This window comes from Anas platyrhynchos, chromosome 3 (assembly GCF_047663525.1).
Source record: "Anas platyrhynchos isolate ZD024472 breed Pekin duck chromosome 3, IASCAAS_PekinDuck_T2T, whole genome shotgun sequence".
Taxonomy (NCBI): Eukaryota; Metazoa; Chordata; class Aves; order Anseriformes; family Anatidae; genus Anas; species Anas platyrhynchos.
Window position 1 is genome coordinate 24,337,441 of NC_092589.1, and position 22,160 is coordinate 24,359,600.

The 22,160-nt window shown below is 42.1% G+C and overlaps 1 long non-coding RNA gene across 10 annotated transcripts in view; it reads right to left on the reverse strand.

Moving 5' to 3' along the window:
- The window catches only part of LOC106019054 (uncharacterized), a 177,971-nt gene that overhangs the window by 155,589 nt on the left and 222 nt on the right, over positions 1-22,160 (reverse strand). The gene's annotated exons all lie outside the window — the stretch shown is intronic.

The following is a 22,160-nucleotide window of genomic DNA, read 5'->3' on the forward strand; positions in this document are numbered from 1 at the left end:
GTAACATAAAGAAGCATTAATAAATGCCTGATGTGTTAATATACATCTTTCACACTGAGATGTACAACTATTCTACATTTCTTGGCAGTTTTAGTTCAGGCTGCTAACACTTTTTGGAAGATAATATTCTTACTAAATGTATTAATGGTTTAAGTTTGGTTTATGTTTGGATTTAATTTGCAATGAAGTTCACTACTGTTGAAAGGTGCTGGTTTTAAGGATATTTGTCTTAAATATATTGGCTGTCAGATGTGAAACAGGATTCAGCTTCAGTAGTACTTCATAAGGTACTTGCTGGTTTATCAACTTCTGAGAAACAATACTAACGAAAAAATAACACAGAAAATAACAACCATGAGAAAGAGGCACCTTCCATAGGGGAATTCAGCCACCCAAAATATTTTCGTGTTGACTACAGAGAAAGCTCAAGAGAAATTTCCACTCCTTGAGTACCCTGACTCCAGCTCCTTAGGCTGGCAATATTTACAGCTCCATGCAGGGTAGCCCCATTCCCACTCCCGTGCTGCCCCTTCTGTTGTGCTGACACAAGAGGCTGTGCCTCCACGTGGGAAACCGATAGGAGAACTGGGTTAAAACAAGGCCATTCTTCACACAGCCACACAAACCCTTGCAGCACCAGAAGGAAGGGAGCTGTGCAGGAGTGAATGGCCAGACAGAGTTTGGGCTGTTTCTTCCAGTAGCTCTGCTGGCTTCTTCCCTGATTAAAGAGCTCATGAAACCCTAACGTCTGTTTACTGCCTAAAATCAGACACAATGAGTCCAGATCTTTTTTTTCTTTTTGTGGTACATACACAGACTGAAGTAGAACTGTAAGGTTCAGCTTGGACAACGTTTTAATATGGGGTGATAGAGAAGCAGGCTAGATAACGCTTGTCACATTCTTTGTAATGCTTGCATGCAGATGTTCCATATTAAAAACTAATATTTACTGAAATACTTTCAAAGTTGCATCAGAGCCCCTCAGAGTGTGTTAAAAATAAGCACATGCAAAATATTACATTTAGCTGGGAGCCAGATTCCTGCACCAAGGCTACGGACAGCTATACAACTGTTTCTCCGCTAGCATGATGAGCCAAATCAACCCCCTTCATCTGAGCACCTCTGAACTCCAGGGCTGTTTTTATCTGAAACAAAATTTGGCCGAATGATTGTTACCCTCCAGTGAGTACATGACCACATAGAGAAAAGTTCACTGCATGATGGGTTTATTACATAAAGTAATGTAATAAACTGTGATCTCAATTTAATAGCTCTGGACAAATTTGCCTGTTTGTTCAATGGAGCAAACTCTTAACCTCTGCTCATTTACAAGGATCCAAGATCCCTCCACACTACACAGAACGATACGTGTTGCCTCAGCAATTTGTTAAGAAGTATTTGTTTCCCTAATAAGTAATAATAAAACAGCACATGTGGTTCTGATAAGAATGAGCTAAATAGGATGGCCTTGAATTCCTATCTGATTAAGAGGCCATCATATGACAAATCCAGCAGAACCAAGTATCTGCCTGAAAACCAGGGAAAGCACTTGATTTACAGCACTGAGTGGATGCCTGCCATGATTTTCACACACTTTGCTATCTTGGCTGACCTCTCCCAGACTTATTTTCTGCACACCAACAGATTTCACATGTTTTTAAATATGGTGACAACTGGGAATTCATAAATAATCCATCTCCACTGAAATATAACTACCAAGTCTGAGCAGTTCCGGCTCCAGGCTTGCTCTGCAGCAAAAGCCAGACTGCTCGAGTTTGGAGCAGCTCTCCACATTCTGCAGCCACACTGCTAAAGTGACTCCACTTGCACTCTGCTGCCCAGATGTGGACAGCTCAAACTAAATGCACCTAAACATGAGCATGATACACTGCCTCTTGACAGGAAAAGCTACAGTCACACATGACAGTTCTAGGTAGGTTAACACTGAGGAAAAAAATGCAACAGAGGAAGTGTGTACATCAATACCTTGTTTCAAAAAAAGCTTGTCAGATTTCTGTATTTTCAACAGGCTTTTTCAGAGTCCTTCATGCCAATGAAATGGGAATGGCAACCAGCACTGACAGACTGGAGCATCACTCCTACAGTCCAGGGCACATCCCCTGCACTCCTCATGCTCTGTCTTGGAAAGAGCAAAGCATAGGAGTGTCACTTGCAAAGGGACTACAAATTTTTTTTTTGGGTGCTAAATATTAGAAGTCTAGCTTGCTGGCAATACCGCTGTTCTTTCTTGCCTCACAAGTTGTCTGAGCCACAATCCTGGGTAAGAAATCTGATGAAAAACAGGATTCACTCTACAAGCCAAGTTTGTGATTCTAGCATTCAGGATGAAAAGGAAGTCAGAAATAATGTGTTCTTTCCACTGTGAAAATTCCCTTATATGTACATCAAGAGATATTCTGATCTTCTTACCATCTTCCCTAACTTATTTTTGTCTTCTGAAGCTTTTTAGGTTTGGTTTTGTCTTGATGTTTCCTGAATATCTACATTGAATGTTATATCCACACTACTTGCTGCTTATGTTATCTCATCAGATTTATCTTGATCTGAAATCATCACTCACAGGCTAATTGATGAAACCCCTTCCCTCTGTTCCCCACTCCAAGATAATCAGAAGCCACCATGTTCTGCCTGATTACAACCACACGGCACTATCTGAAGCACTAACTGCAACCAGACTGTTGTTACTTATTCCAGATTCAACAGATTTGTAAATATAATGAAGTTCCACCTTTCTCCCCTGTAAAACACATGACATGACTCACTCAAGGGAAGCTGCTCAAAATGCAAAACCATCCCCCCTCAGTCAGGCGAGGTAGGACTTCTCATTATGCATGAAACTCTTACTATTTTTAATATCTCAGGTGCTCAGAACAACTACTCAATTTATTTTGAATACTCCATGTCACCCCCATGAAGATGACTTATAAGTGCCCTAAACATTTTTTTTAATACTTAGGAAAATAATTAAGACCAGCCACCACGGCACCTTCATGTGCAAGAGCCTGGCATGTTGTGGGTGTGAAAATCACAGAAGACAGACGAGACCTTTTGGCACAGAGAAAGGGAGCCCTGTTACTCTGTTCCCTCAAACACACAATGCTTGAACTCAGAGACTGGAAAGTCCAAGTCCATCCCCCAGTCTAAGAAGAATCACTTATTTCCCAGGGCTTATCCACCCACCAGTTTTTAATTACTCAAGCAAGGGATTCTTCTACCTTGTGTCCTGGGAAAACGTCTGTTGGTGTAATGAATCTCACAGCTACACAGGTTTCCTATGGACTCAGCCTAAGTTCTTTTGTCTCATTCCATCACTCTAAACACCGCTCTGAAAATGTCTTCTTCTTGGGGCTGTTGACTCCCTTTCTATGCCTTCTAAAATCACATTTGACTTTCTTATGAGCACATGGTTCTTTTCTACTGCTAATGTTCTACTTCCTGTCTTGGTGGAGGAGAAGGAGCACAGCCCGTCAACTGCCTCTTCTAGGTTTCCTATTTCTTCTTTCTCCTCCCAGCTCTTTTTTCTTTTTTTTTTTTTTAAACAGTAACTCTTTAAGTAGCACTAACTTTTTTTTTATTACTCTTATATCCTAATGCTCTTCTATATCTCAGTCTTACCTTTCCCTCCTTGGGGGTGGACATTTAGCATGATTTGGATGGAGAGTTGAGTACTATATGTCATATATGTTTAGCATGTACTTCATTAAGCTCATTATCATATTCAGCGGTGTTACCTGTAATATTCATTTTACACATAATGAAACAAGAGGTTTCACTTCAGGTACTGTGGCCTTCAAGATTCTGTTCTGCCACCAAAACAGGGTCGTCCCCCCAACACATTCAGCAGCCTCTCACAGCACACCTGCAGACCTCCATCCACCAAGTTTGTATAGGAGATCAACAAGAACAAGCTGCTCAACTCCCCTTTGCCCAAGGCTGCTACTTATCAGTGACACTAAAGATCTGACTGTTCTCCACACAGGTTCCCAGACAGTGTGAATCATTTCGCCTTCTGAGAAACTTGCAATGTAAGCAGAATACAGTCTTCTGACCTCCAAAAAAAAGCCCTAGATACCCGTCACTGAGGGACAAAACCAGCAACCACCTCATTAATGGTTCCCCTCCCGCCTGCTCCATACTCACCCTCCAGATAAAAAAAAAAAAGCTGCTCTCAGCAAACTTTCTGACAAACTCTTGATTCCTTCCCCAACCACCAGACTGCCCTAACAGTTCCCAAGTAGACTGTACCAGGACAACTGAAGATATTTTTCCAGACATTCACTGGCACATTTGGCCTATGACGATCCTACCATGTTGGTAAGCTGTTAAGACATCACCAGAGCCTTCATGTTAGCTTAACAGCACCAGCACAGCCTGCAGCAGAGTTTGAGTACAGAAGGACACAAGGGCACAGAACTATGATGCTACTGCCATCACTGTGGCATCTGAGCCCTTCTCGCTGTACACTAGCGAGCAATTCCTCCCCCGTGGTCTGTCCCTCCATCCTGTCCCAGAACAAACCACAGTGCAGGAGAAAGTTCTGTTTTGGCAGAGCTCATTCATTTTAATGTGCTCCTTGTCATGTGTTTGTATCAGTCACAGAAATGTGTTGGAAGAGGGAGCACTCTGGCTTGTAGCTGTTATGTGGAAGATCAAAGCCATCACCAGAAGGATGATTAAGGTAGACCTGTGAAATCTAGGGCAAGGCCAGATGCAGTGAGTGGGTTATAAAACATGCGCTCCTCTACACTCACAAGCGAACCGCGTTGGCTCACTCTCATCTGAGCACTCTCTCCTGTGGAGAACTGTGACAACTCTTGCTGATATATGAAAGCCCACGTGCTAGTGCAGATACATCCACCTACTCCACTGAGCACAGGACAGCTCCAACGGCACAGCCATGTGTTTGCCTGAGTGCAGTTAAGTGCTTTTTAGTACCATATGCATGCACTGGGAACTGTAATGGCTCTTCATGAGACATTTTCCAGATACTTCCTGACTCCTTTGCAGCATAAGCAGCTCTTATTAAGATTTTAATAAATTGGGTCAGTAATTGCAGCAAAAACCCAATGCTCTGATATAGTGCTAAGCTGAAAAAGCACAGGGAACAGCACTTGTCTGGAGCACATCCCAACACTACACAAGGCCACCTCACACTTAGCAGGGTTAGTACTTGTAAGTCTCTTCAAACTCAGTCTGAAGGTCAAGTTCACCCTCTTGAAAAATCCCATGGTGGCGGAAATTGAAGTTGGCTGGGGACAGGCATGTTTCATGACTTGATGCCGGTGAACACCATCAGTGACAGGACCGCTCTAGAGAAAGGGCTGCAGTCAGGCAAGGGCAGGCAGGAGTCAGAAGAGCCAGCGAGCTTGTGCACCCAGTCAGCATTGCTACACAACAGGCAGCTCTCAGGAAGGCAAATGTGAAGGGGAGGCACAAGGGTTTGTAAGGGCAAGGTCATGCTCTCCTCTGATCCACTGCATGCCTTATTCCTTGGCTGTGATGGGTCCCAAGGCAGACCCTACATCCCACCGTTCAATATCGGCTCCCTTCCACTGGGGGAAAATTCTAGAGCAATCTTTTGGATTTTCCATATTTTTCAACTCAGAGCCTGTATCCCAGCCACATCAAGCAGACACTCACCTTAGGATACCTGGCACTTTACTCAACATGGCAACAACACAATGTATATCATGCAAACTAACTGCTGCTGACAGCGAGCTTTATCATGCAAGACAAATTACCCCAGATAATTGAATACAACAAACATTGTTCCAACACTGTAGAACTTTTTTTTTCCTGTGGGAGGGAGGAAAAAAAAAAAACATGAGTTGAAACAAACAAAGAAGTTCTTGCTGCTCTTTGAAATCAAAGATTTCCTTCCTCACAGTGTCTTTCAGAAGAGTCCTAGTGCTGGTGGTAAGAGCATGTACTTCTACAATATAAATATTACTATCAAAATTGGCTGTGAAGCTGCTGCTAACTATTTGCCCTATGCTACACTTCCTCCAACAGCTGCATCTTGCCTTGTTGGCTTGCTAAATTACAATGTACAATCTCCTCTGTATTCCTGCGTGGCACATTGCCTTAACTGCTGCTGAAAAGGGATCCTGGGGGAATGGAAACACTTTCATTCTGCAGCACATATAAATGGTTGTCCATACTAGCTAATGCCTCTGCAACACAGAGACTCTTCTTTGCTTGAGGGGATAACAAATATGTACAATCAAATATGACACCATTATGGTTTGTTAATTGGGAAAATTATGAGCTTTTATTTACTACTGCATTGCAAAGAGTAAGAACATTTTTATTCATTTTATATAGGTAGATATTTATACTTTCTTTAACCTAATTGTCATAGGCTAATCTTTGTCAGTAGTTTGTTCCTTCTGCTTTCTGTCTTGTTTTCAGATTTAAATCATTCCTCACAGAAAATAACTATTGAGGGGTTTTTGTTTCTTTGTTTTTAAGATAAAGTAGTCCAATTTTATGGAAGGCTATTCTAGAAGTGTACAAAGAAGGACTTGAGCACTTAAAGGTGATAAAAGTTCTGAGATTTAGACTTCTACCTCCAAACCACCCTAAAAAATGACAGAGGAGTTTATCTTTTCACTCAGGCTATCAAACATCTCCTCTTCATACAGTTCAAGTTACAGGAGAAGTGGTCAGAATTAGCTTCTGCTGTAAATTTGCAAGACTTCCATTGATACCTCACCGTAAATGGGAACAGAGTTCAAACTGTCTGGAACAACTATAAACTCAGAGAGACCATGCCTCTGACCAGAAATGTCATTTTTCTAAATGCACATAGTGAAAAGTACTATGAAATATGAAACAGTAGGAGTAAATGTGACATTTCACAATGTAATCCCTTGTCAGGTAAGCAGTTTTAAAAATTCATGCTGTTCAACATGCTGAATATCTTCTAGGACAGAGAATTATTTTTTCCTGCATTAAAGTGTCTGATAATGCCCTCTCTGGCTTTCCTGTCAGTCACCTGCCCTAATATTCCAGTACCTTGCCTTTGCTTTCATCAGTGTGTGACAAAATCAGTTCTTGAGGAAAAACATATTTCAAAAAAAAAAAAAATCACTTCTTCCATTGAGAGTAAGAGCTGGCACCCACGTGTCTACAGTGGATTTTCACCAGCACAAAGCAAACTGCCCTTACGTGGAATTCTGACTGAGAGGTTGCAAAGTGACAAGGCTGCTTTTAAACTCAAAAAAAAATTGACATCAAAAACATGCAGTTGCAGAATGAATGTAGAGCAAAGCCTGTTGTATTTTATTTTCAAACAAGCTACTTACTTTCTAGGAGAAAAAGAGGAATATAGGTTGAAGCCCCTCCGAAAACACTGACAACAGTGATGGTGATGAAAAGGTCATGTAAAAAATCAGAACAAACTAAACCAAATGTTTTCACTGGAGCACTGCCATCACTTGCTCTGTTGTTGATGGCTTACCAGAAATGGGTCCTAATAGTAACTCAAATGTTGGTTTTATTTGAATGTTTTTTTTTGTGATAATGAGTAACTGATAAGACAGTGTAATACAAAGGATGTTCATATTCATTCATGTTGGGTCACAGCCAAATTCAGCTCCACATCCGAACTCCAAAAATACCAAAGTTTAGATATAGCTAGTGTTTTTTTTTTTTCCTCTATTCATTCTAATATTAATAAATTTAGAAATAATTTCTATTTCACTTCTGGTATCTGCTGGGAACTGGGAGAAGTCTTGAAATAGACATATGTTCTACCAACCATTTGTATACTTAAACAGGAAGGGAAAACACTAAACCCTGGAACATGCAACGGGACTGAGTCAGAGTTGCAACTGGAACCTGAGTTTTGTACTTCCGGCCCTTTAGCTATTTTCAACATGTAGCTGTAACACTGAGTTGGCACGAGATTTTGCATTTCTAATATAAGCAATAATTTGACTTCAGTAGTCAAATACTACTCTATTTTCAGGAGTTGTGTAGGGACATAAAAGCCTTCCTGTAGCCTTGCTACTACCTGACCACATTTGTTTTGTGGTACAGCAAGAGATGTCTGACCAGGGGAGTCCTCCATGCATTGCAAAAGGGTGATAACAGGTGAGAGGGTGAGGAAACTAGGTTCCAGGATTTTCTTCTAATTTAATAAATATTTCCATGAAGGTCTGTTTCCCTCCTCTGTCCAACATTCTGGACTCTTGCCTGAACTTGGCTGCCTCTCGGCAGCATCACTGTGGTGTTGTGGCACTGCACTCTTGCTGGTAAGGACCCTGCATCTCCCAGCCCACTTTGTGCTGAGGAACAGCCTGACCCTGCAGCTCCCTGACACTGCTCATGGACTTGAATAGCAGCCCCACCGCTTTCCACCAGCCTCTGACCCCAGCTAATCCCATACAATGTGCTGAGATCTAGAAGGATCTCAGCATTGTAGCCACCTGGCTCAGGAGGCTTCCTTTCATCCATGACTAAGCTCCCAGGGATTTGCTTTCTCTCCATATAATGAGAAAGGAGAAGGAATGTGGCTGTTGAAAAAAAGGCTGTCAAGTTTTGTATTCACTGAAGCTACCATTACACTGAGATCTAGAGATGAAAACCTCTTTTCTGCTTTCTGGAATAGTGCATCTTAACATCTCTTTTCTTTGGCTATTGCTTAAAAATGACAAAGTACCTCAGAGAGCAAACTAAGAATAGATGATAAAAACACATTCAGTAAGAATCTTATACCATTTCCCTCTCCCTGTTGGCACTAGAATGACCATATGCTCTGATCATTTATTTAAATCCTTAAAGCACAATCTCATATGGATATCAGATGAACAATTTTCAACCGAAATCAAACCAGTGGCCCATTACCATCCATTTTAAGACACTGCAGTGGAGAGCACATTCTAAAACAATACAGAAGAGGAAAACCCCTCCCTTTCAGAAATGTGTCTCTCACCAGGTTCATATCTGCTCTGGACTAGGCTCAAGGCGGTGTGAACAAGGAGTCACGATGCCAAAGCAACCACACGTCATGACATCCACCAGAACACTATCAAGACAACAAGGAGTGGTAAGAAGTAGATATGATTTGACAACTAGGATTGGCACAGTACACAAGATTTTATATCTAGGAACTGCCTCTTGAAATATCTGCTGGCATGGTGAAATACAGCTTATTTGTAAGGACCTGGCACTGGTGCTGCACAGGCTGCAGAAAAACATAAATAAACTGACACAAGTCAGTATAAAATAGCTTTGTTGATTCATATGGGCTGAAAATTGGCCCCAAAGAATTTGTAAACCTGGAGTATTGGAAAGAAGCTAAAACTTCTTGTACCATCGGAATTGGCAAGACTGAGCTGTTTTCAAAGTCTGTTTTTGATCAACATTTTCAATTTTTGCTTTCTAAATTATTTGTTCCCTTCCAAAATGAACTGTGTACGCCTTAACCCTTACTTCTTTTCTGATAAATTTTCCAGGCTTGTTAATCAAAGCAAGACATGGGGTGCTCTATGCAAGTGCAAACAACCCCATGATATCAGCACCCATCCATACCAGGCTTCTCAGTACTTTTTCAGACAGGCATAGCTGACATGATGCCTCCTTAAGCCCAGCTTGCCACCAGAGCATCTAGAGTCATGGCTCTAGCACTCTGGAATGTCCAACAGCATGGTGACATCCCAGGTTGTGCCCCTGGGCCAAGAGTTTCTGTTCATTGGTTCTGCTGGGCAAAGAGGGAGCTGGTTTCCCTGAACTGGCCATACTTACAGCTCTTGGTACCAATACTACTCCTTTTCAGCACACTGGCCAAGTACAGCTCTCAGGGATGTCTGCCAAACAGACAAGGTTTTCAGGAGTAAAGATTTGTGTGCCTCTTCTTTCTCCCTTCCCTAACATGGAGCAATACAGGAATTGATTCTGTGCACACAACATCAGTAGAACTCAGCCAGGTACACAGCACATTCTTCAACTCCTGCATTGTATGGGAGGGGATTAAAAGGCAGAGAGAGACAAGGCAGGCCAAATCCTGGCACCACAGAATACACATGAGATTCTTAAAGCCCATTGCATACATTATCTTGAAAAAGACACCATTCATTCTTCCTCAAAGTAAAACATGCAACAGATTCTCAGGGAGTTACACTTCATGAACTAGAATATCCTTCCCCATATTTCCCTGAGTTCACAGAACACATGCATCTGCAGACAGCATAGAAAAGACTGGGCAGGCTCATCTCTAATCATTATCTGACCGAAGTACTTGTCTTTGTAAGGCTCTGCCACTCCATTTGGCAGGATCTGAACAGAACAGCAAAGAACACAGCAACTGGTCCAGAACCCACATCACTACAATGGGCACAGACCTGGTCAGAGTCCTGCAGGACCTGCATGATAGTTTTGGAAGGAAATTCCACATTTCAGCTGAAAGGGACTGATACTTCATGTTCAAACAAGATGTTTTAGAGACCACACCACACTGCATGAACATCAAGCACAAACACTGTTACATTCCTGCGTGATGGAAAATTTGTTCTATTGAACAGGCTTCAGTGAACGAAAACTCAATTGTACATGGTTTGCCCAAATAGCGATGCAACTGTGAGAGCTGGATGGAATGCTTCATGGGAAGTTCTTCCAGAAAAAAATATTTTTTGTTTGCTTTGTAACCAGAGGGGGGTTGTTTGGGATAATATCAGCATTTTTCAGCCTTCACACACTGTTCCACCAACATAGCAGCAACTACAGAGCAGCACAGGGCCTGCACACATTTGCAAGGTACTACCATCTCTGTCCTTGGCACAGGGGCAATGTCAGGGAAGGGGACAGGATTGAGGCATTCTGCACTCCAGAAACAGAAGCAGCTCGGTACAGCAGCTGCAAGAGCACCCACAGGGACTGCTCTAATTTAAACTGGCCCCTGAGCATCTGAGAAACTGAGGAATAGAAGCAGAGATGGCCTCAAGCCACTGTTGTACTCTCTTCCAGAAACTGCAAGTTCTGAAGCGCATCAGAAAACAACAGCAGGTTGTGTTCTGCCCAGTTCTATTCCTGGTTCTCTTACAGTCTCTTCACCCAACAAGTCTTTTTACTCAGACATCAAAAAGACCCCAAAACTGCAGCCCTGCTGCAAGCTATCATTGCTTGCTGCATCACCTAAATAAGTACTGGAAAGAGGCAAATGGCTCAGCTTTTGATCATGTTTATCCCACCTCAAGTACTGAATTATGTAATTTCACTTCCATGGCATTGCATCCGAGAGTTACCCCCAGGAAACCAGGAGGAGTTAGCCCCTCTTAGCACACAAAAATGATCAAAACTTGAGTTTTCATCCTGGCATCATACCAGGCAGTCAGAGCCATCACTGCTCGATGTTTTCTAGCCAGAGGAAGGTTAAGGAGGTAAAAGGCAAAGAATTCCTCCAAGTCTTACAATTAATGAATCTTATTCAAGCATAGTGTGCTCATAGCAGGGCTGCCCTTGTGTGACAGACTAGATTGGCAGCATAAATGAAACTGCTCTTTGATAGGTCCTCAATGGGAAAAGCTGGGAAAGGGACATGATAGGGGAACAAAGAGGGGAAAAAGGTAATTCAGCATTTGCTCCATGACACATTGAACTCATAGAACCTGAAGCAGGGAGCCAGAAAGTCACCCATATTACACACACATCTGTAACAGCCTCTTGGGTGGTCAGGTCTGCAGGTGAAATGCTTTGGCAAATCTAGAGAGAAGGAAAGCATCCCCTTCTGGCACAGCTGACCACCAAACATCTGTGATCTGATGGTGGAGCACAAGTTCTAGCTCAGCTGACTTCATTTTTCATTTTGACTCATTTACTTTAAATCTGAGACTTGGGAGGGATCAGATAGCCTCCAGATGTGTCATCAGATGCAATTCAGGTTTGAGGACATTGAGAGTTCAGGATTTGATTTCAAACCAAATCAAAGTTAGGGTTCTCTTGTAAATTTAAAAGTGACTCTCTTGAGAGTCAGGCTGGTAGAACCTCCCATGGCCCACAGTGTTCCTGGACACGTTGCATGTTCTTAGGCTCAAATATCTCAAGTTTCATGCACACAAATAAATCCCTAGTCTCAGAACAATTTTAAACAGGAATACTTGTTTTTATTATTGGCCAAAGTCTTGAAAACTGAATCAGCAATAGCTTCAGCATATAATTGAGAGCATTTCTCCAACTGTTCGTCTTGCCTTTCATTATCAGTCACCCTGACTCCCCTTGCCAGCACTGAATATAGATCAATGCAAAAGAAAATGAAAACTGAACTTCACTGCATGGAAAGCCAGTACCCTGACAGCCTTTGGGCCTGACAGCACAGGGCAGATGGACCACATCAAGAGCAGGCATTAACCATCTCCTCATTGAGAGAGGAACTTGCTTGAGCCCACGTGCAACACATGCACTTGGCCTGGGGACAAGAGTTGCCTCACAGCCTCTGATCTCCCCCCCAGGAATCATTTTGAGCTTTATGTACAGAGTTCTTCAACCTCCAAGAAAGAGAGCAAGCACACAAGAACCAGCAGTCATGAAGAGGCCTGCATGGTGCACTCCTCAGTGAAAGTCGTCTTCTCCTAAGTGACTTCATTTTCCCATACATCCCCCCATTGCTACCGTGATATAAACATACTGCCCTTCCTCACATAGGTGTTGCAAGCTTGTAAGACTTGATTACCACAACACTTAACTACCTGAAAGACAACATTAATTTGTTTTAAAAGTAAAGTGAACTTTGTACATTTATAATAACAAAGCAAGTAAAATAACAATACTGCTATTTAATGGTTTGGACTAGGGTGAGCAACTAGTCTTTTAGCAAAGACAAGAAAACTGTTTTTAGCCTGATCAATCAAAACTAATGAGCCCCTAAAACCTTATGTTTTTCTCAATCAGCATACTATCAGCAGTGACACTATACTAGCCTTTCTCCATCAAAGAGCAGCCCAGGAGCCATCTAATGAACCTCCAGTGTGAGTGACTCAGAGTTTCTCCATAAACTAAATCTTGCCTAAATTTCCAGACCAGATGGCTGAACTGTGAGACAATCCGTCAGATGGCTCCAAAGTGTTTCATACAATTAAGGATATGCATTCTGGAAATGCCCTGGGCTTAGTCAATTTGTCCACAGATCTCTGTAAAGTTTTCAAAAACAAATCTGCCCACACTCCTTTTGAATAAGCTTAATGATCTCACAGCCAACAGCAAGGGAATCAGACATTAAGGAAAGCAAACTGAACACCTTTCTAATGCCTCCTCACCCCTCTAATGGGCAAGATAGTAATAGAACAGAAGATCAGTTGTTGATGGACATCATGAAATAGGATCAGTTTGACAACAGCAAACACTCAGTGTGCATAGTGCTTTTCATCCAAGCAATAGAAACATTAGTTCTACACTCCTCAAATATTTGTAATTATACCCACTATGCAGACAGCAGTGTGCCTCAGTTTTCCTACACAGCTTTTTCTCCATCCAGAAGTTGGCGAGAGAACAGCATGTACTGGGACTGCCTTCCTTTTCCTCATTACTGACCCTCCTCTGCCTTTGTTTGCTTTCCATCTGCACCACCAACTGCCTAAGTGGGTGGCTCCCAAGCCCCTCATGATTTTCCAAGCTCAGGAAGACAGCTTGCCTTTTATACCAGGAGGGACAGATAGCTCCCACTGGAGGGGACAAGTTCAATGCTTCTCACTTCAGAACAGCAGAACTGCTTGGAGAGCAACTGGGTACAAAACCATACCAACACATTGTTCTAACTACCCTTTGTCAGCTGTCACACCAACAAGAGCGTCCAGGTACCAAGAAGAGGACTGTCTGCCCCAAGTGTCACACCTCCCACTTTTTTTAAACTTATTTTTACTCTGGAGTAAAGAAAGAGAGAATTATTACCCAAAAATGTATGCCCAAAGAGACAGGAGGAGGAAAGGAACTGGATGGACTTGAGGCAAACTGAGAGACTGAATTGCTGTAGCACAAAGCTAAGAACTAGTACCCATGTGTGAGTTCAACATCTCCTGCTTCTAGATGTGCTTTTGCTATCTGTTAAAGGGCAGCATGGAAATGAGCATAACACCATACCTGGATGAGCCAAATCCAGGGATTCCTCCTCTTTGATCTCCAAATAGAAAAACATGATGAGTTTGAGAGTGTTTGCCGATAACTTCAGGTACACTGGGACATAAGGCATATTGCAAGTGTCCCCAAAACAAGGATATTTAACTAAATGAAATTTAATTGTGTTAAATCTGGGGGGCAAAAAAAAATCATGGCTACAACTACAACCTGTGAGTAACCATATTTATCAGCTGTGGTTCCATGACTACTTCAAGGAAACCAGCTGCAGCTAAGACAGACTCATTTCCCACTCCTGACATGCCTTCCCATTTCCACTGGCAACTGGGAGCTGCATCAAGTTGTATTGGTTTTCTAATGTTTGTGTTGGCACTGGTAGCATGATCAGAGAGGCAGAGGTGGGACTGAAGGGCTGGAATCGATTCTGGCATTGTCATCTCAAATTAAACTCATCTGCCTTTAAAAGATAAAAGTGACTTTTCTTCCTACCCCTCACACTGACCTCGTGTCCACATAGCCTCCTCTCTGGGCAAAGCTTCCCAGCACATTTCCTTTTGATCCTGCAACTCAAGAAGGATTTTTTTTGTATGGCAACACTAATATCATACTTAACACTGCTCAATAGTGAAACAAGGGAAAAAAATCACATGCAGTTGAGAAGTGTATTTGTTGCACATGCTCAGATGGACAACTCAGGGCCCATCTCATTCATTAGCTTCAGTTCCTGCACCACCAAAATGCTGCGTGTTTGTCCTCATCTCATTTCCACCTCAAGTTTTCCTTTGTGATATAATAACTCATACACAGAATATCCCCTCCTGTTGTGCAAGATGCCTGACACAGGTTTTACTGGGCAAATAGCTAGGCACTACACAGTAAGTTCAGCAAGCATGCCTTTAACAAAATAGCATCACCAAGCTTGAAAGTGCAAGTCAAGGGTACCTTGCAGCCTTTAAAACCATGGGTTTGCAGCAGATCAGAACTAAAAGGATGACAAGCATTACTACTGTAAATACCATGTTTTAAATCCCTCTCAGACTTGCCACTGAACACAAGCAAAGTGTACAGGGATGTAACAGGAGCACTTACGGGGAGGCTGCTTGCCTCTTTGCATTACATTGTACATGAGCCAACCTCAATCAGTCGCTAGTTGGAAACCTCACCAGCTCATAATGACTTAGAAGTAGGGTCACGCAAAGGCTGGGTATGGTGTGAGCTCCCTTCCAGTTCCTACATCACAAATTCACCACCATGTTTTGTTCAAGCTTGGAGATGCACCAACAGGCAAGAACTGCAGGAGCCACACTGACAGAAGTGTCACCGTTCCCACCAGCAGATATTCTTGTGTTTCTTCTTGAATCAGTGTTGGACAAGGCTGGCAGGTTTACAAGGGTGAGAACTGACCTGATATAACCTTACACAGCCCAGTACTTTCGAGCTGTCCAACAGCATTAAATTCATAGAATTTTTCATGCAGATTATTTGCAAGTGAGTTCAACAGACACAAGAATTTTAGGGTTACATAGGCAGTTGCACAAAGTTTAACAGAGCTTGAGAAAAAAAATCTCTAATTTCTCTAATATATATTTGGGATCTTCTCACACAAGCTGTTTCACAGGCTGCTCACAAGCTACCTGTGCTTCACATTCTCACCTCCCATGATCTCACCCTACCTATAATCTCTAAAAAAAATAAATAAAACTACATAGCTCCAGATCCACTCTCAACCTTCTTTATATACACCCTCTTTCCCCAGGCTCATGAAAAACACTTTCCCCAGACAGCTGCTTCAAAGAAATTCTTGCCTACAGTAGCTTTGATAAACAGCCTATATCTATTAGATAGCATAACTGGCGATTCTGGGATATAGTCCCCAGGTACCTTTCCCTAATATTTTATTACTGCCATTATTGAGCAGAACTGCAGATGAAAATCAGTGAGATGATGAAGATAAATAGTAAAAGGCAAATAAACTCTATATGCCTTGTGTCACTGCCTTTCTTTCAAAGACAGACAGCAAGCTGCAATATGCTGAGCTCCATTCAGTATGTGACCCAGTGGATTAGTGACACTGGGCATTATCAGCTGCCTAGCTGCAGCTGGGGTGTCAGGAACAGGTGGGATTGTATAGGGAAAAGACTTATTTGGCCCCTGTGAGTAGTATGGAGGCTGGCAAATCACTTCATTCTGTTCTAAATCTGCAAGGTGTGACATTTTGGCTGACACAGACATCTCCCTTATTTTCTTTTTGATCAAAACTTTAGACAAATTATGATATGTACAGTTTTATATATTCCAACTCTGACAGTTTCAGATGATGGCCCTCCCTGCACAGCAAGGTATGTAATTCAAATCTCAATTTCATAGGGCAATTGCAGATTACAGCTCTGAAAAGGTCCCAGTTTCTTCCCCTTGTGTCTGAGGTGAAAATGAAAAACAGAGGGGAGCACTCAATAGAGACTTTGCTGATGGGATCACCTACAGTTCTCTGTTGGTACTGATCACAGCTTATAAATTCAGACATGAAGAATCATTTTTTTTAAATAGCATCCCACAAGCCAAATGATTTCTCCATCCTACAACAACCATGAGAGTCAGAAGGATCTTAAACATAAGCAATGTAGCTTGAAATATAAGCACCTGAAAACAACGTCCAGATCCTGAATTACACAGCTAAAATTCTCATTTAAAAATAATAGGCTTAGATTGTCATTGACTCAGGTTGTCATCTAGCATAGATTAGAACAGCACAGTATAAGGCAGTATCTGTTATTCACAGCATGGACACAGTACACAACAGACTATGATTCTCTCCTAAAAGAAACTCTGTGTCCTTTGCTTCTATCTTTGACCTGTTACCCAACTTCTGTAAATTGCTCTTCTACAAGATACATCAACTGGATGTACCACAGCTCTGCCTCTAATGCAGGAACTACTTTCAAGCTTGAACTCATGATCAGCCCAAAGAGCTTTGAGAAGCTCAACCTGTCATGTTAATTCTGAGTAGGAGATTCCACATTTAGAAGGGAGAATAATTCACGCTGCCAAGAGCACAGAGTGCCTTCACCTGGGCCTAACAAAGAAGGATTGCTCAGCTGGACCCCAGAATCTAGGATACACCCACAGGGACCTGCAAAGCAGCCATTGTCAGATAAGGTAATCATCTACAGCCTGACAGCTCCATCCAAGCATAAGGAGCACTTAAGGAAGAAGATTCCTCAAGGGCAAAGCTTTGTGGCCTTTCACAGGTGAGGACTGATACCATGAATGTGGGACTCCTTGCACAGACAGAGCCCACCACCATGAGTAAAGCTGGTGGTAGCAGCATCCAAAACTGATGGGAAGATGGACGCGCACTATTGCGAACACTGTTCCAGCCTCTGAGGTTGTTGTCTACCATGTCCCAAAACAACATCTATACTTCAACCCAAGCTGGGTCACAAGCACATTGATCCACAGCAAGAACAGTCTCAGCAATGCTCTTTTCACAAGTAATACTTAAAGAGGACATGATGAGCTGAGAGCTTTTTATTGCTTCACAGGAGAGAAACATTAAAATGGGAACTGGGAGAATGATCCTGGAGAAGGCATTTAAGGGAATAACCGTAGGTCAGAGAGATGAGATAAAGGTTTTCAGACTCTGCCAATTCATCTAAACAACACTGTGGTCAGAGCCTAAGGGCTTTGGGATTTTCATCTACATAATCTTCATGTTTATTAGACTGGCAAGATTTCAGTTTTGCTTTTTTTTTTTTCCTCCTCTTGGCAAAGTTGTACTTGTAAAAGGAGGAGTGTTTCAACTGAAGTGGAAAAAACAGTCCCTCCCTGCTTCCCTCAAATGCATACAGAGGACACTAAAAGCACACTGCAGCAGCCACTAGCTGGTGTTATTGGTATTTTGTCTCCTAGCAGATCAGGTAGAAAGGGTCTCTGGTGTTTCTTCAGCTATGGTTTGATTGACCAGCTCTTGCTGAACCACATTGTTTCTGTAACTGCTTCTGTAAACAAGCTAATTAACAAACCCCTACTGTTGTAGGGGTAGATTGTATCCAGTGCAGATTCCACAGCTAAATGCGTAAACTATCTAAATCAGACTAGAGTAATCACATCTACCTTTGATACAGTGTCCAGTGGAGAAAGGATATTAAGCTTCTTTTTGTTCACAATCTTTTTTCCTTCCCCTCAAACCTGATGGCCCTCTAGGGCAGAGACTTATAGAACTAGTAGTCTGAAGAGAGTCAGACTGGGAGCAGGCAATACTAAGATGGAAATAGAAGAGGTAACTGGAGATTACCTTAAACCTAGATTCACGTGGTACAATTATTACTGCAAATTCAGGAGTTCAGAGGGGATACCAATGTGCTATTCCTAATCACCAAGCAAGCAGGAGTGATTTAGAACAAGCAACATTCAGTTCAGTTTAAAACAACAACTTAGTTGTGAAATTATCTTGACTTGCTACTTACGGCTTTAAACATAAGCTGCAATGAACCACCTTCAGTCTACAGTTGTGAATTCTCATGAGGACAGCCAGTAAGATCTGAGATTTTCAGCAAGGCGTTTTTAAGAACACCCCCTTGCTAGGATAGCTGAGGAACATTTACTGGGAAAGAAAAAAGAAATGAACGCCAAAGAACTGAATGTCTCTTTGGATTGATTTATTCCCCAGTTCACATTCTTAGGCATTGAATTATCCACCCTCCATATGAAATGGTGTATTTATCATCTTTTTTCCGGACATCCCAGAATATATACCAAGAATTCTCCCTACAGAGAGCTCTCAGTCCAATAACATCTGTAAGGGAAAGGGCACAAGCAAAACCCCAAACTTCTTTGCCTTTTTTTTTTTTCTTAACTTAGTGCACCAGCAAAACAACATGGGTCTGCATATGCTTCCTTAACAGAAATTTAAGGACTCAAAATGTTAAACATGTACATGTGCAATTATAGGCATGAGAATGGTTTAGGAGTGAACATGTGTACTGCACACTACCACAAAATTATCTGTTGGGCTAGAGATAAAACTGGTACTTCTGTATTACTGCTGTTTCTTTTTCTATTCTCCAGAGGACTTCAGTGTGTGTATTTGTTCTGGGAAGAATCCAAACAAGTTTCAGTCACTCATCCTATAAAACCACAATAACTGAATCTTGAAAAGCATTTATTTTTTTTAAGTACTATTTCCTCCACATATTTATTTATTTACTTGTCCCTTGTTAATGGTCACTAGTGCCTTCAAACCTGAAGCAAACCTACTTCAACTGTAGAACTAAACAGAAAGTTAGTTAACATTATTGACAAGAAAATAGCGGTCCACTACTAGCCAGGAGATTTATTGCACTGCCAGAATTGCTTCCACCAGAAGAACAGTGTGGCAGTGTGCCCTGGCAGCCAGGAGGGCCAACCGTGTCCTGGGGTGCATCAAGCACGGCATCGCTAGTAGGTCGAGGGAGGTGATTGTCCCGCTCTACTCTGCGCTGGTGCGGCCTCACCTCGAGTACTGTGTGCAGTTCTGGGCACCACAGTATAAAAAGGACATGAAACTGTTGGAGAGTGTCCAGAGGAGGGCTATGAAGATGGTGAAAGGCCTGGAGGGGAAGACGTACGAGGAACGGCTGAGGGCACTGGGCCTGTTCAGCCTGGAGAAGAGGAGGCTGAGGGGAGACCTCATCGCAGTCTACAACTTCCTCGTAAGGGGGTGTCGAGAGGCAGGAGACCTTTTCTCCATTAACACCAGCGACAGGACCCGCGGGAACGGAGTTAAGCTGAGGCAGGGGAAGTTTAGGCTGGACATCAGAAAGGGGTTCTTCACAGAGAGCGGTTGCACACTGGAACAGGCTCCCCAGGGAAGTGGTCACTGCACCGAGCCTGACTGAATTTAAGAAGAGATTGGACTGTGCACTTAGTCACATGGTCTGAACTTGGGTAGACCTGTGCGGTGTCAAGAGTTGGACTTGATGATCCTTAAGGGTCCCTTCCAACTCAGGATATTCTATGATTCTATAACAGCCAATTAAGCGAGTGTGCAATTTCCTGTAGGTTTTTGTCTATAGTTGCAGTGGTGGAAAGGACACCAGAGCCTTGCCCTCTGTACATAAGGCACATCTCATCCCTTCTTCTTGTGATTTTTCTGGAACACTGATACAGAGCTTTCCTACCATGCAGAAATGCTAGCAGGGAAACAAGAATGTCTTATAAGCACACCCAGAAAGTCTTATGTCTTAACTGGAAGACTAACACTATTTCATAGATACTCTGCTAAATTATTGCCTACCTCATCAGGTAAGACACATTTGAAGAGCCCCAGACATATAAAAATCACCGTGATATACAACAGACATAAGGCTGAGAATATTCAATGTGATCTATATTTGAATTGTCCTGCTGATAAGGAATGTGGTCTTAACACACTTGATTTCATGCTTGAGGTCATATTAGATGACCCTGCTCTCTGTTTCACAGTCAGTATTTCAGAAAACGATGAATCCTCCCTTCTCTCCTCATTCTAAATGGGGCTGACTGTGAAGACTGGCAAAAAAAACTACAAAAACAAATAAGACTTTCTGAAAAGATAAATCTGAAAAGTAGCAAGACATTGGAGCTGTTAAATGAAGGCATATTAGAAAGCAGAGAAAAGGATTATGGACTGTTATCATCCAGGCATTTCAGCACACTTCTGAATACCACAGATAGTGTGACACCACTTAAATATTTTGCTAATCTGAGACCTAAACAGGCTCCGATTCATATATACAGACTCCTTACCACCTCCACTTAAGACTGATTTGATTCTTATTTACAGGGCAAAAGTGCCTCTGTATCCTGACGCTGATCACTTCCTGTTTCCAACAACACAAATATTAACCCAGACTTTCCGCAGGCATTGAATCAGTTGTACTCCATGCTGTGGAAATCATGAGCTTGATAAATCCCCTGCCCTTCAACCAGACCTGACTGGAGGTTACAGATGAGTCACTTTTAAATTTACTCACATAATAGCTAAGTAAATTGGAAAGAGCATTTCCAAACACAGTAACACCATTAACACATCAGTTACCCAAGTGAATTAAGACACTTGGGTATCTTCTTTACTCTATGGCAAGTTGAGGTATCCTTTAAAGAAATTTCAGTTAGGGAAAGAATTAGTATACATGCATAACCTTTGAAAAAGATCCATCATGTATGAAGAACAGCTGCTAATATTTATGCCCTGCAGAAGCTTGCTCAGAGTTTGATTACAACAGTCCAACTTTCTGATTTGTGAATTACAGTCAGTATTTCCAACTGAATCAAAAGAAGGAGAAATGGCAGAGGAGATAAAAACCACTTAGAAAGCTGAACTGTGGTACTGAGTTTAATCAGAAGAAAGAACATTTGAGGTTCTGCAAACAGTTTGGTCCTTCAGAAGCAAAGAAGAGACACAGCCAGTTACCATTTTTAAAACACGAGATTTATCAGCAAAAACATATTCTGAAGCAGCAGATCTGCCTAAACCCACAAGGAGGTCAGATCTTTGGTGCTCAGTTGGCAGGCTTATGGAAACAGTGTCAGAAGAGGAGTGGATGACTCGAAAGCTGGCCTTCAAATATTTCCAAAAAACAGTTCAGGAAAGCTTTACAGCAGCAAATTTGGGAGGAGAGGTTTCTAACAATTTCTAGCATAAAGTTTGAAGAAGAAACACAGCTTCCCAGCACTCAGTAGCCCAATGTACTGTCACATTAAGCCCTGAAAAACAATCCCTCCCCATCTTAAACTAGATTCAGCATGAGGAGATTAGCCTCTGAGTGAGAGAGAAGAACCAGTGAACACCAACAATTTAGAAAGTAACAGGGAAATACCTGTGAATTGTCCCAAAAGAATTAGGGAGGGCTCCTCTAAAGAGATAATAAGGCCAACAGCCCCACTGAAGTGCCTCCACACCAATGCATACGTTATGGTAGACAAGTAGGAGGCATTGAAAGCCACAGTGCAATTAGTAAACTATGATCTAATTACTATCACAGAAACACACGGTGATGAATCCACAATTGGAAAAGTAGAACAGAGGGCTATAAGATTTACAGAAAACACAG